This window comes from Phascolarctos cinereus, unplaced genomic scaffold, assembly GCF_003287225.1.
Source record: "Phascolarctos cinereus isolate Bilbo 61053 unplaced genomic scaffold, phaCin_HiC Scaffold_5;HRSCAF=322, whole genome shotgun sequence".
NCBI lineage: Eukaryota > Metazoa > Chordata > Mammalia > Diprotodontia > Phascolarctidae > Phascolarctos > Phascolarctos cinereus.
In genome coordinates this window covers 246610252-246622652 of record NW_027555958.1, presented here as the reverse complement: position 1 = coordinate 246622652, position 12401 = coordinate 246610252, and positions in this window count along the sequence as shown.

Sequence of the window (12401 nt, the reverse complement as noted above, 5' to 3'; positions counted from 1 at the left end):
GAAAACCCTAAATGGGGTCATGAAGAGTCAGACACGAACAATAGAGTGCTATCAGGGAAAGCCTAACTTTTATATATGTAAAGTAGTAGGAAATAAAATAAGCCCACAAAAATCATCTGCCTTTCTGTATATTACTAGTAGAATCCAGTTTTGTTAGAAATAGGTAGGTTACTGGTTTCCTCTTTTTATTCCGTAGACTCAGGAGTCTCTTCCTCTTCACCTTTGCCTCATGAATCTCCTAGCTGCCTTCAAGCATCTTCTGAAGAGCCAACACCTTATAAAAGGCCTTTACTTTTGTTAGTGTTTCCTCACCCTGCCCCCAGAATTACTTTACAAATATGTATATGAGCACACACATATATATATATAGATACATACACATGCATATATATGTTTATACTTTTTCATTTTCCCGTATGTTTCCTAGTGGCATATCCAGTTTAGCTGATGGCAATGTCTATTGAAAGCCAAAGACAGTCTGGATATGGATTCACAGCTCCACAAAGATCCCAGCAAAGAGATTATATTGGGCCCATGGGAAATTGTTTGAGTACCCCCATGAATAAAAGAAAAGTACTTCCAGTAATCTGGAGTTGCGAGTTACCTCTTTACCCCATATACTCGTTAAGGTTGACCTCACTTTCCCCAAGACTCTATATGTACTCATGGGACAGCGAATCACAGATTTTTGTGAGGAGGAGTGGTGTTTCATAACAACTGTTCTTACTGTACCACTTTTCTAAAAGCTGCTTAAGGCTAGTTGACCAAAATGATTCTCAATTTATAGCTTTGGTGAAAGCACATCAGTGAGGGTTCAAATTAGAGAAAGATATCCTTGACCCTTCAGAGGCATCCTTAGAACCCTGAGGGAGAGGTATATCCTGAGAGATGGGAACTGGAACAAGGATCATAAGAGCTTATACTGGGTACACATTGATGTGAGTTATTAAGTCTTTCAAAGTTGTTTTCCTTTATGGTGCTGTGATCATTACATAAAAAGTTTCTATGATTCTATTTCCTTTACTCCAGAACAGTTTATATGAGCTGGACTAGGTTTTTCAGTATCTGTCCTTTTTTGTAATTTTTCCTTTGCACAGTAATATTCTGTTCCATTCATATACCATAATTTGTTTACCCACTTCCCAATTGATGACCTACCACTTTCAGTTCTTTGTTGCAATTGAAAGTTCTTCTATAATTTTTTTTTGTACCTATGGATCTTTTCCCTCTTTCTTTGATCTCTTTGAGAGCATATGTCTGTTAGTGGTATTGTTGATTTGAAGGGTATGAACAGATTAATCCCTTTTGGGGTAGAGATATATATGATGTAGCTGACCATGTAAAATATGAATGATAATATGGCTTAAAGGAAATTTAGTTTTTATAGAACTTGAAAAGAATTATTACAAAATTTATTTGAAGGAATTGTCATGAATGTCAGTGGAAATAACAAAAAAAAGAATAAAGGGAATCTTAGCACTATGAGACTTAAAATTACATCATACATCAGAGATCATCAAAATTCTTTTGTGCTATTTAAAAAATAGAAAAGACGTCAGAGGAACAGACTAGATAGGCAAGACCCAGAAGCAAACAGGGTAACCTAAACCCAAAAATACGAATCACAGAGGAAAAACTCCCTATTTGATGAGAACTGCTGGCAAAATTGAAAAGCAGGTTGCCAAAAATTTCACTTACATATTCCATAAACCAAAAGGAGCTCTAAGTGAATAAGTGATTTTAATAAAATGAACACATTTAAAAAAACACTGCTAGAGAGGAATGGAAAGAAATACCTTTCAGATCTATGATTTGGGGAGAGAATGTATAACTAAACAAAGGATAGGAGATATAACAAAAGATAGAATAGACAATTATAATATTACTTAACTAAAATGATTTTGCATTAACAAAGTTAGTGGAACTAGGATTGAAAAAAACTGTTTTGGAGAAAAATCTTCACATTGATATCTCTGATACAAAGTACCTGGTATGTAGAAAATGTTACATGCTTTTTTATTTGTAAAGATGTGATATCTGAATTTGTGATAGAAATATATTAGACCAATTTCCCAAAGACATTCTAGCCTGATCTTTTTCTGCTGTTTAATTTTTGCCCAGCTCTTTGCAATGTCTAATAATGGACTACTTTTTGGAGTGATTATGGATCTCACTGAGGAAACTCTACAGCGGTTCAAGGCTTGATGCTGTCAGCACAGGACTTTCTTCAAAACAGAGAACCTCAACATTTATGCTCTGTAGGGTGAATATCCCCCAAGGTAGTGGCAAGTGGACATCTCTAAGAGGTAAATGTCTCCCTGTTATATGCCTTACTTGATATTAATGAGCAGAGGGTCAAAGTTATGTGTGGTTATGTTTTTCAAGAACTCTTGTATGATTTCGACATGTGTGTAGGAGGTGCCTTGTCAAAAGGGAGCTTTTTAAGGCAGCATTTTGTTCTACCAAATAAAATGCTTTTATTTGTAGTCAATAAACAGTAAGTATGATAAGATCTGGCATTCTCTACGCCTTTCAGTCCAATGGTGTAACTATAAAGATAAGATCTGTTGTAAAACTTTGTTTGTGAAAGTCTACTTGGTTGTTTTACGATTGTACATGTCTAACCTACATCTGATTGCTTACTACCTCAGGGAGGGAGCAGGGGAGGGATGGATAGAATTTGGAACTCAAAACTTTAAAAGAAAATGTTAAAAAGTGTTTTTAACATGTAAGTGGGGGAAAATAAAATATTATTTTAAAAAAAGAAAGTCTTCTTGTTCCTTTCTCGTTCCTACATTAAGAATGCTCTTGTGTGTACATCAGTGGCATTAAAAAAGTTGTAGAAATGACAGACCATTCTGACTCAACTTCTCTCCTTCAGTAAGCTTATCTTAACAATGGTGTTGGGAATTTGGGTAGCTGGTAATAAGTAGGGCAAAAATTACTAGCTTCTTAGGAAGCTTCATTTGACCCTTTTCCGTCTTGCTCTGAGTTGACTGAAATAGCAACCAGGGGCATAGTGGGGGTCAGGAGGAAGCGGGAAGGAGCTGACAGGATTTTTACCACCCCAGCTTTATTCAGTTCCATTGCAGCAGAGTTTCTAGCATTATTTGGTGGGGTCTCTGGTGAGCAACGCAGGAATATGAAAGGAGTTAAATGGAATTTGAGATCATATCTTAGATAAAAAGATAGACTAAGGAACTCCAGTATCAGGAGGAAAAGAATTCAAAATATAGACTTTAAAATGCCTCAGGGCTTCTCTTGCTAGCCAAGGTTCTTAGATGGTCCTTGTAACCATAAAGTTAAGGAGTAAGTAAATCTTCTCCAGATGAAGAAGAAACCAAATTTTAGCTGAAACAGTAAATTAAGGTTTGGGGGACTTAATTGGTCTTTCTTATCACTTAAAAGTAAGTATCCTCTAAATGGGTTTCTTTTGTCCCTCAGTTCAAAAAGTGCAGAGGTCCTAGGTCTAATGTGATGAACAATTGATTTCAGCAGTAGCTAAGCGGTCAAGATAAAATGTAAATTAGTGCCCAATCAACAAGCCCACATACTTCTTTGTATTCAGACAAAGTACAGTATAATCCTCCCAGTACCAGTAAATACCACGAGTCATGCTTCATTTAATCGGAGTGACTGAATTGATGAAATAAACTGCAAACAAGTTTTTTTTAAAAAAAAAAAAAGGAAGAAAAGGCCCAATACAAGAGGCTGACTAGTCACTTGTAATCCACCAGATGGCAGCAAAGAACCCAGAGGCAGCCTCTTAAGACTTAGCTGAGCACCAGCAGAAAAAGGAAACGAGCATTTATTAATCACCTATTATTTCCAGGCACTTTACAAATATTACCTCAGGTGATCTTCGCAATAATGACTTGAGGAGGTAGGTGCTGTTATTAGCTTTACTGTACAGTTGAGGAAACTGAGGTAGAGATTGAATGTCTGCTGCTAGTGAGTGGTTGAGGTCATAGTCGAACTCAGGTCTTCCATGATTCCAGGGTTAGTGCTTTATCCCTGGCACCACCTACCTACCTCTAGCAGAGCGGTGGGGCCATGAATTTCAAATCTCTGTTTAAGGAGAAACCTCAGCTCAGAAATCTCATGTCTAGCCTGGCTGCCCTACTTTGGGACTTTGCTTACTGACTTCTGTACCATGCCCCTTCTTTGGGTACCTGCCCTCACTTTTCAGCTTCCTTTCGTGTTTTGACTTGCCCCATTAGATTATAAGCACCTTGAGGACAGGGATTGTATTTCTTTTTGTATTTGTAGACTTTAATAAATGTTTATTGACTGTAAAGGACCTTTTGTCTTTTATGTCCTACATTTTACTGAGATTTAAGTGTTTTTTTGTTTTGAACTCCTTTTTCTTCTGGTTGGCTTAATAAGATCACATTGGCTTAATGAGCACATCGGTTGGCATTTGTGAGCTATAGTTTTCTGGGGGCTAACTCACAAAGTTCCCCTAACCTGGGGTGGCTTTCTAGGGCCCCCTTTGTAGGGGCCCACCCCAGGTACAGTAACAACTTACATTTACTTAGTAGTAAACTTAGGGGCAGTAGGAGATAGCAGATGATGAGCTGGCCTTGGAACCAGGAAAACTTGGGTTCTAGTCCTACTACTGCCACCCATTGGTTCTGTGGTCTGACCAAGTCAGTGTTCGGTGCCCCCCAGGCAATTCTAAAAGAAGATGAGGCAGAGAAAATGCAGATCTTCATTGGTTATGCATGCGTGCGTAGTTCTACCACCTAGAACTCCCTATGAACAACAACAGAAAAAAAATCCAAAAAATCAACCTTCAAAACACCCCAAACCTTAAAAGTGCAGTAACTCTATGAGGTAGGTGGTACAGGCATTATTATTTTGCTGAGAGGAAACTGTTGCTCATTAGTACAGGAGCAGAGATCTGGACTGCAAGTCCAGAATTCTTTGACTTTTGCCACATTGCCTCTCAATCCTAACTGTACCTGCTCTCTGCCTTAGTCTGTGTCCCTTCAGCTTTCATGACCCTGTACTATTTTGTACTTAATGTATTACTTTGTAATTGTTCTCATTTTGTGTGCTTGAAGTTCCCTGAGGATAGAGATTTCACCTATTTCAGTTGTGTCCCATTCCCTTCATCCTCCAAATGTTTAATTTAGGGCTCTGAACACTGTAGATGCTCAACAAATCTTTTAAGATTAAATTAATCTTTACTGTTCCCACTTTCCTTTTCTAGTCCAGTCCCCTGCCCTTTGGCCTAGAGGATTCTTTTCCCTATGGCTATTATCAAGAATTCAGGAAGAAGTCAGAGAAAAGAGACACAGAACCTACCCTGAAAGCCCCTAGGGCCTCTTAGAGCAGAGATAGAGAAGAAGGAGGAAGACAGAATGAAGAAGTGATGGACTGAAAAAGGAAGAGGGTACAGAAAGAATACATGCTAGCCTAAGCACAGGATGGAGTCTTAGGGGAAGATTAGGCTCCCCCTTTTCATTTTTCTCTTTCCTCCAACACTTTCTCCTTAAGGTTATGGGAAAAGCAGAGTTAAACAGAGGAGTTTATAATGCGTCTGTTTCCTAATAAGATTGGGGTCTGAGCCCTTCTTCTTCCTCCCACCCTATGTCCTTTTGTTCCTTTTTATTTCAAATTTTAAGATTGATTAATTTATTTTTAGTTTTCAACGTTCACTTCCACAACGTCTTGAGTTCCAAATTTTCTTCTCATCTCTCCCCTCCCCCTACCCCAAGACAGCAGTGCATTCTGAATACCTCTTCCCCCAATCTGCCCTCCCTTCTATCACTCCCCTCCCCTTCTCTTATCCCCTCTCCCTTCTATTTTCTTATAGGGCAGGATAGATTTCTATACTCCATTGCCTGTATATCTTATTTCCCAGTTGCATGTAAAAACAATTTTTAACATTTGTTTTTAAAACTTTGAACTCCAAATTCTCTCCCTTCCTTCCTTCCCACCCACCTTCATTGAGAAGGCAAGCAACTTGACACAGGTTATTCGTGTGTAGTCATGCAAAATACTTCCATGATAGCCATGTTGTGAAAAACTAGCTATATTTCCCTTCATCCTCCCCATACCCCATTTATTCTATTCTCTCCTTTGACCCTGTCCCTCCTCAAAAGTGTTTGCTTCTGATTACCCCCTCCCCCAATCTGCCCTCCCTTCTATCATCTCCCCCTCTCTTATCCCCTTCCCCTCTATTTTCCTGTAGGGTAAGATAGATTTCCATACCAAATTGTTTACTTCAAATTTTAAAGGACCTGTTTCACTAATTCCCCTCAGAAACTGAATGGAGGCTCCCAGGACAAGAGATCCACTCCTCATACATTATGCCAACCCAACATAAGGTGAGGCTGAAGGAACAGACCTCTAGACAAAAGGGAGTCAGGAGGATATCCGAAAGAATGGGCAAAATGATGGGGGAAGAATTAATTCTATTCCACGTGTGGCTTAAAGGTATCAGATCCTTCTTTCTGATGCAACTGCCTCCCCAAGGTCATAGAACTGAATATTGACGTTGTGCTTGAAGAGCTGGGAAAGTAGATAAGACATCTGGGTCCCTGACTGGGAGAAGGAATAGGGTTTGTCCCTCATTGTGTGTCTCACTTTTTGGGTAGGAGAAGAAAGATCTCCTTCTGGCTAGGTGACCCAGACTTCTAGGGTCCTTTGAGATTTTGGGGTCTACTATCTCTTTACTTGGGACCTGACCCACCTCTGATCAATCGGATGGGCAATGCAGGAGGGTGATATGTTTGAGTTTTGGTTTTGTTTCTTAGTGTGAGTATACCTAAAAAGCATGCAACACCAACCTCAAGCTAGAAAGAGGCCATAGCTTATCTTGCTTTCCCATTCTAGACTTCTTCTACCAGCCCCAGATCATTTCTCATCTTCCCTATCAACCATGACCACTCTTGTTCCAAGTGCTTCTCATGTATTTCACCCTGTGTCATGTTTTACGCTGAGCTTAACAGAAGGGACAGATCTCTTTGGGTGTCTTGGGAGTTTTGTTCCCCCTTCTGTGTGCATTTGGCTTTTGTTTGTGGTTTTCAGTTCTGGGATTTGTTTCCCACAGTCCGCCTGAGAAAACGGAACAGAGGAAGGTGGATTGTTCCATTTATTGACTGGGGGGGATCCATTTGCTGAGAAATAGGATTAAACCATATCAGTGGTTGGTGGAGGAAAGGAGGAGCTCTTAAGATGTACTTAGAAAAGAGGGGAGGGGAACGTGCAGAAAAAGCCAGAAAGAAATAAATGGAATTGGATAATTTCTCTCAGAGAAGAAAGTGCTTCACTGAGACTGGGCTAACCCATTTTTCCACTCTGCTGATATGCTTGTGTAATAAACTAGATCATTTCAATAGGTTGGGGTTACTGAATGCCAACTGCTCTGACTGTTGGAAGTTGGGGGTGGACTTTATGAAAGGAAGACAGTGGAAGCCATGGTGACTTACTTCAGTTCCTTCCACCCCCCATTTCTCTTCTTTCTTTTTGTCTTGGATCTTGCTCTCTCTTCCAGCCTAGTGAACATCCGGGGGCTCCCGCTCTGGTGCAGCTGAGCCTCCTGAGCACAATGGATGCGATTGCTGGCCCTCTGGCCCCAGAACCTGGGAAATAACTGAGTCAGTGCTTGTCAGAAGGGTTTGGAAAAGGCCATGATGTCACCTATTTCAACCTAGTCTTTCGGGAATTGACTTGAAAAGGCTACACAACAAATTGGAGTCAAAACTAAAATCCATTGTTTTCTGAATGCCTTCCCATCCATTTGTTTTATTCTATTTCACTGCGCATCTGAGAACTCCATCACCAACACTTTCCCCATGTTAAATTTTAGCTTCCCTCAAGATGCTTCTCACAGAGTATAAACCAGTACAAACCGGGGCAGTAGGCATCCCTGCCTTGCCTTCCCTTCCTACCTGCCTTCTGAGTGGGTCTTCTGCCCCTGTACCCACACTTCCTCTACAGGAATAAAGTCCTGAGCACTCACTGGCTGATGGAAGAGCAAGCCAAGGTTTCTGCTTGTTTAGCACACAGGAAAACTAGGGACACATCCAGAGCCTCGCCTGAGAGGAGAGAAATTAAATGATACCATTTTATGGAAACACAGTATCACTTTTCTATGTATAGAGATACATTCAGGAGAGGAGAAGCTTAAGGCACACAGTTCTGATGAGGTCTATGTAGGTTCAGTGAGTGAGTTGAAGAATAGCATCTTCAGTCAGTCAGAATACATTTATTTTTTATAATGTGCCAGGCCCAGCTCTGGGGAAATAAAGACAAAAACATAGCCCCTGTCATCAAGAAACACATTCTAATGGGAAGATCAACATGCAAATAGCTGGTTGTGTGTGGTTGTGTGATTTATCCTTCGTTCTTGAAGAAGACCATGACATCAGGGAGATGATGACATGACTTACATTGAATCAGATTTGAGTGAGGGAGGGCTGTGCAAATAACTATGTACCTGCAAGATATATAGACTAGATGGAAGATCATCATAGAAGAAAGAGAGGAGGGGCAGGAAAAGCCTCTCATAGAAGGTGAGATTTGAGCTGAATCTTGAAGGAAGCCATGGGAGCCAGGAATCAGAGTTGAAGAAGGAGAACATTTCAGTTATGTTTAGTTCATCTCGAACTGGATATTCAGCAGACATTTTAAGCACAATAAGTGAAAAACAGAACTCATTATCTTTTTCCCTAAACCCTCCCCACCTCCTAACTTCTCTATTGTTGTAGAGGGCAACATCGCCTTCCCAGTTCCTCAGACTCACAACCTAGGAGTCATCCTGGATCCCTCACTCTCTCTCACGGCCCCCTCCCCCCATATGCAAGCTGTTGTTGCCAAGGCCTGTCACTTTCACCTTTGCGACATCTTTTAACTATGCCCCCTTTCCCTCTCTGACACTGCTACCACCCTGGTGCAGGCCCTCATCCCCTCATGCCTTGATTACTGGAGAATCTGCTGGTGGATCTTCCTGCCTCAAGTCCCTCCCCACTTCAATCCATTTTCCTAACATGATTTTCCTAAAGCACAGTTCTGACATGTCACCCCTCTACTTAATAAACTCTAGGGGTTTCTTATTGCCTCCAGAAGCAAATACAAAACGCTCTGTTTGGCACTCAAAACCCTTCATAGCTTATCTCTCTCCTACCTTTCTAGTCTTCTTATACCTTACTCTCTGACATATACTCTTCAATCCAGTGAGTCCCTTGGCTGTCCCACAGACAAGACACTCCATCTCTGGGCTCCAGGCATTCTTTCTGGGTGTCCCCCATTGCTGAAACACTCTCCCTCCTTCATACTGACTATTTTTTTGTTTGTTTGTTTGTTTTGGTTGGGCAGTGGGGGTTAAGTGACTTGCCCAGGGTCACACAGCTAGTAAGTGTTATGTGTCTGAGGCTGGATTTGAACTCAGGTCCTCCCGAATCCAGGGCCGGTTCTCTAGACACTGTGCCACCTAGCTGCCCCTATACTGACTATTGATCTCCCTGGCTTCCTTTAAGTCCCAATTAAAATCCCATCTTTTACTGGAAGCCTTACTCAATCCCTCCCTGTTAATTATTTCCTATTTATCCCATATATAGATTGGTTTCCATATATGCATTTGCACGTAGTTTCCCTTATTAGACTCTAAGTTGCTTGGGAGCAAGGGGCTGTCTTTTGCCTCTTTTTATGTCCCCAGATATCAGCCTAATTGTTGTTCATTTGTTTTTCAGTTGCATGTGACTCTTCATGAACCCATTTGAGGTTTTCTTGGTGGAAATGCTGGAGTGGTTCAAAATTTCCTTTTCCAGTTCATTTTACAGATGAAGAAACTGAAGCAAACAGGGTCAAGTAACTTGTCCAAAGCTAGTAAGTGTCTGAGGCCAAATTTTGAACTCAGGAAGATGAGTTTTCCTGACTCCAGGTTCGGTGCTCTATCCACTGTGCCACCTAGCTTCCTCTGCCTGGCATATAGTTGGTGCTTAATATATGTTTATTGATTTGTTGATTAATTGAAACACAACACACTGTTCCTGAGTGGTTCAAAAGAAATACAAGAACTATAAGAGCAGAATTTATGTCCTGCTCTTCAAAAATAATGGGCAGCATAGAAAAACTGGAATCTACAAAGGCAAGGCTCACCAAAGAAACAAAAGAGAGAACAATAGACTGGGAATACAAATACACAGAAGTGAGGGTTAATTTGGAAGAAGAGAAGCAAAAAATATTAACATTAAAAGAAAATACACTCACCATGCAAGCAAAACATGCTGATATTGAAGAGACGATGCATAGAGGCAACCTAAGGATCATAGGTCTCCCAAAAGATGACAGGCCAAAAAAATCTTAGCGCCATGATAAAGGGAATAGAAGAGAACTGCCCAGAACTTCTGAACATAGAAAATGAAACACTAATTGAAAGAATTTACAGGACACCTCAAGAAAAAATCCTAAGGCTGCAAATTCCAAGACACATGGTGGTTACATTTAGCAATTTAACTCAGAAACAACAAATTTTGCAAGCAATTAGGAGAAAGAGCTTCAAATATAAAGGAAAGGACATTAAAATAATACAAGACTATTCTATACCTACTAGAAAACATGGGAGGGAATAGAATAATGTGTTCCCAAGAGCAGTGGAACTCAGGATGCAGCTCAGTGTGATCTACTTGGGAAATCTGAACTTAACCTTACATGAAAAAAAAAAAGATGGATATTCAATAATAAAGAGGCATTTGAAACATTTTTAGAAAGAAAACCAGAACTGAAGAGATAATTGGCTTCTTAAATACCCTAATCAACAGAAATGCAAGAGAACTGGATAAATACAACAGCCACAGTGACAGCAGAGAGACTACTATGAGACTTCTTTCTAAATGTGTACAAGGAGATGGGGTGAAGGTAGAAATGTGGTAGAGGTAACAGTGAAGAGGCAGACAGGGGACAGAACCTGGTGATACCCTGTTTACAGGTGAATTGATTTTTTTTTGTGGGGTTATATTACAAATGGGAGGGTACATGAAAGGGAAGTAGGGAGATAGAAAGGAATGTGCGTTGTGCTTGGGTCAGTCAAGGTCTAGCAACGAGGGAAAGGTGATTCCTATGGTCTCAGAAAGAGAAGACACCATAGGAGAATGGAGGAGGAGGATCAGGGAAGGATTGGAAAGAATAGGGGTGGGGGAAGAAGAAGGCCTTACTTTGGTGGTGGGAGGAGGTTCCACTTATGGATGGTTCTGTGGGCAAAGAGAGATGGTCTGTATAGGGAGAACAGTCATCTAGGGAAGACCAATTTTGAGGCAAAAGGAAAAGAAAGATGACCATAATGCAACAAGAATAGTACTTGGTTGAGGGACAATAAACAAAATATGAATTAACAATAAAATCTTAAATAATTAGTATGTCAAAGGACAATTCATAAAAATAATTAATAACTATGTAAAAGAAAATGATAATGATGAAACTACATGTCAAAAATTAGGCCTCAAGCAGAAAACTACATCCTTACAAACATAAACTAACAATATAGAAAAAGAGAGAATTAGTGAACTGAATAAATATTTTTAAAAATTAGAAACCCAAAAAATAAACCTAAAATAAGCACAAAGAAGAAGATGTTAAAAAATAGAGGGGAAATAGCTAAGTTAGAAACCAAAAACCGCATAGAAATGACAAATTAAACTAAAAGCTGTTTCTTTGAAGAGACTTTTTGTTCAGTCATGTCCAATTCTTTGGGACCCCATTTGGGGTTTTCTTTGCAAGATACTGGAGTGGTTTGCTATTTCACTTTCAGCTCATTTTACAGATGAGGAACTGAGGTAAACAGAGTTAAGTGACTCGACCAGGTCACATAACCAATAAAATGTCTGAGGCCAGATTTGAACTCAAGAAGATGAGTCTTCGTGACTATAAGCCCCACACTCTATGCCCTGTACCACCTAGCTGCTCCTTGAAAAAGAGTAATAAAGTTGATAAATTCCTTAACTAATCTGATTAAAAAGAAGAGAGCAGAAAATCAAATAAGGTAGCAAATAAACAAGGTAAAATCATAGCAAAACCAGAAGAAATAAAAAAGAATAATCAGAACATATCATGCACAGTTATGTGCTAACAAAATTGAGAACACAAAAGAAATAGAGGAACACCTTTAAAAATATAAACTACTCAAATCATCAGAAGTCCAAATATAGATCTTAAATAATCCAATTTCAGAAAAAGAATTAGATCTAGCTGTAAAGAAACTACCAAAGAAATGAAAACAAAAACAAACAAAACAACTCCTGGTCCTGATGGATTCACAGGATAATTCTGTCCAACTTTTAAAGAAAACACACTTCACAAATATTCTCAAAAATTGAGAAAGAAACTTGATACTTTTTTTCTTATTTGATAATTCCTTATTTGATTAAAAAAATCTGCTGGGAAAACTGGAAAAC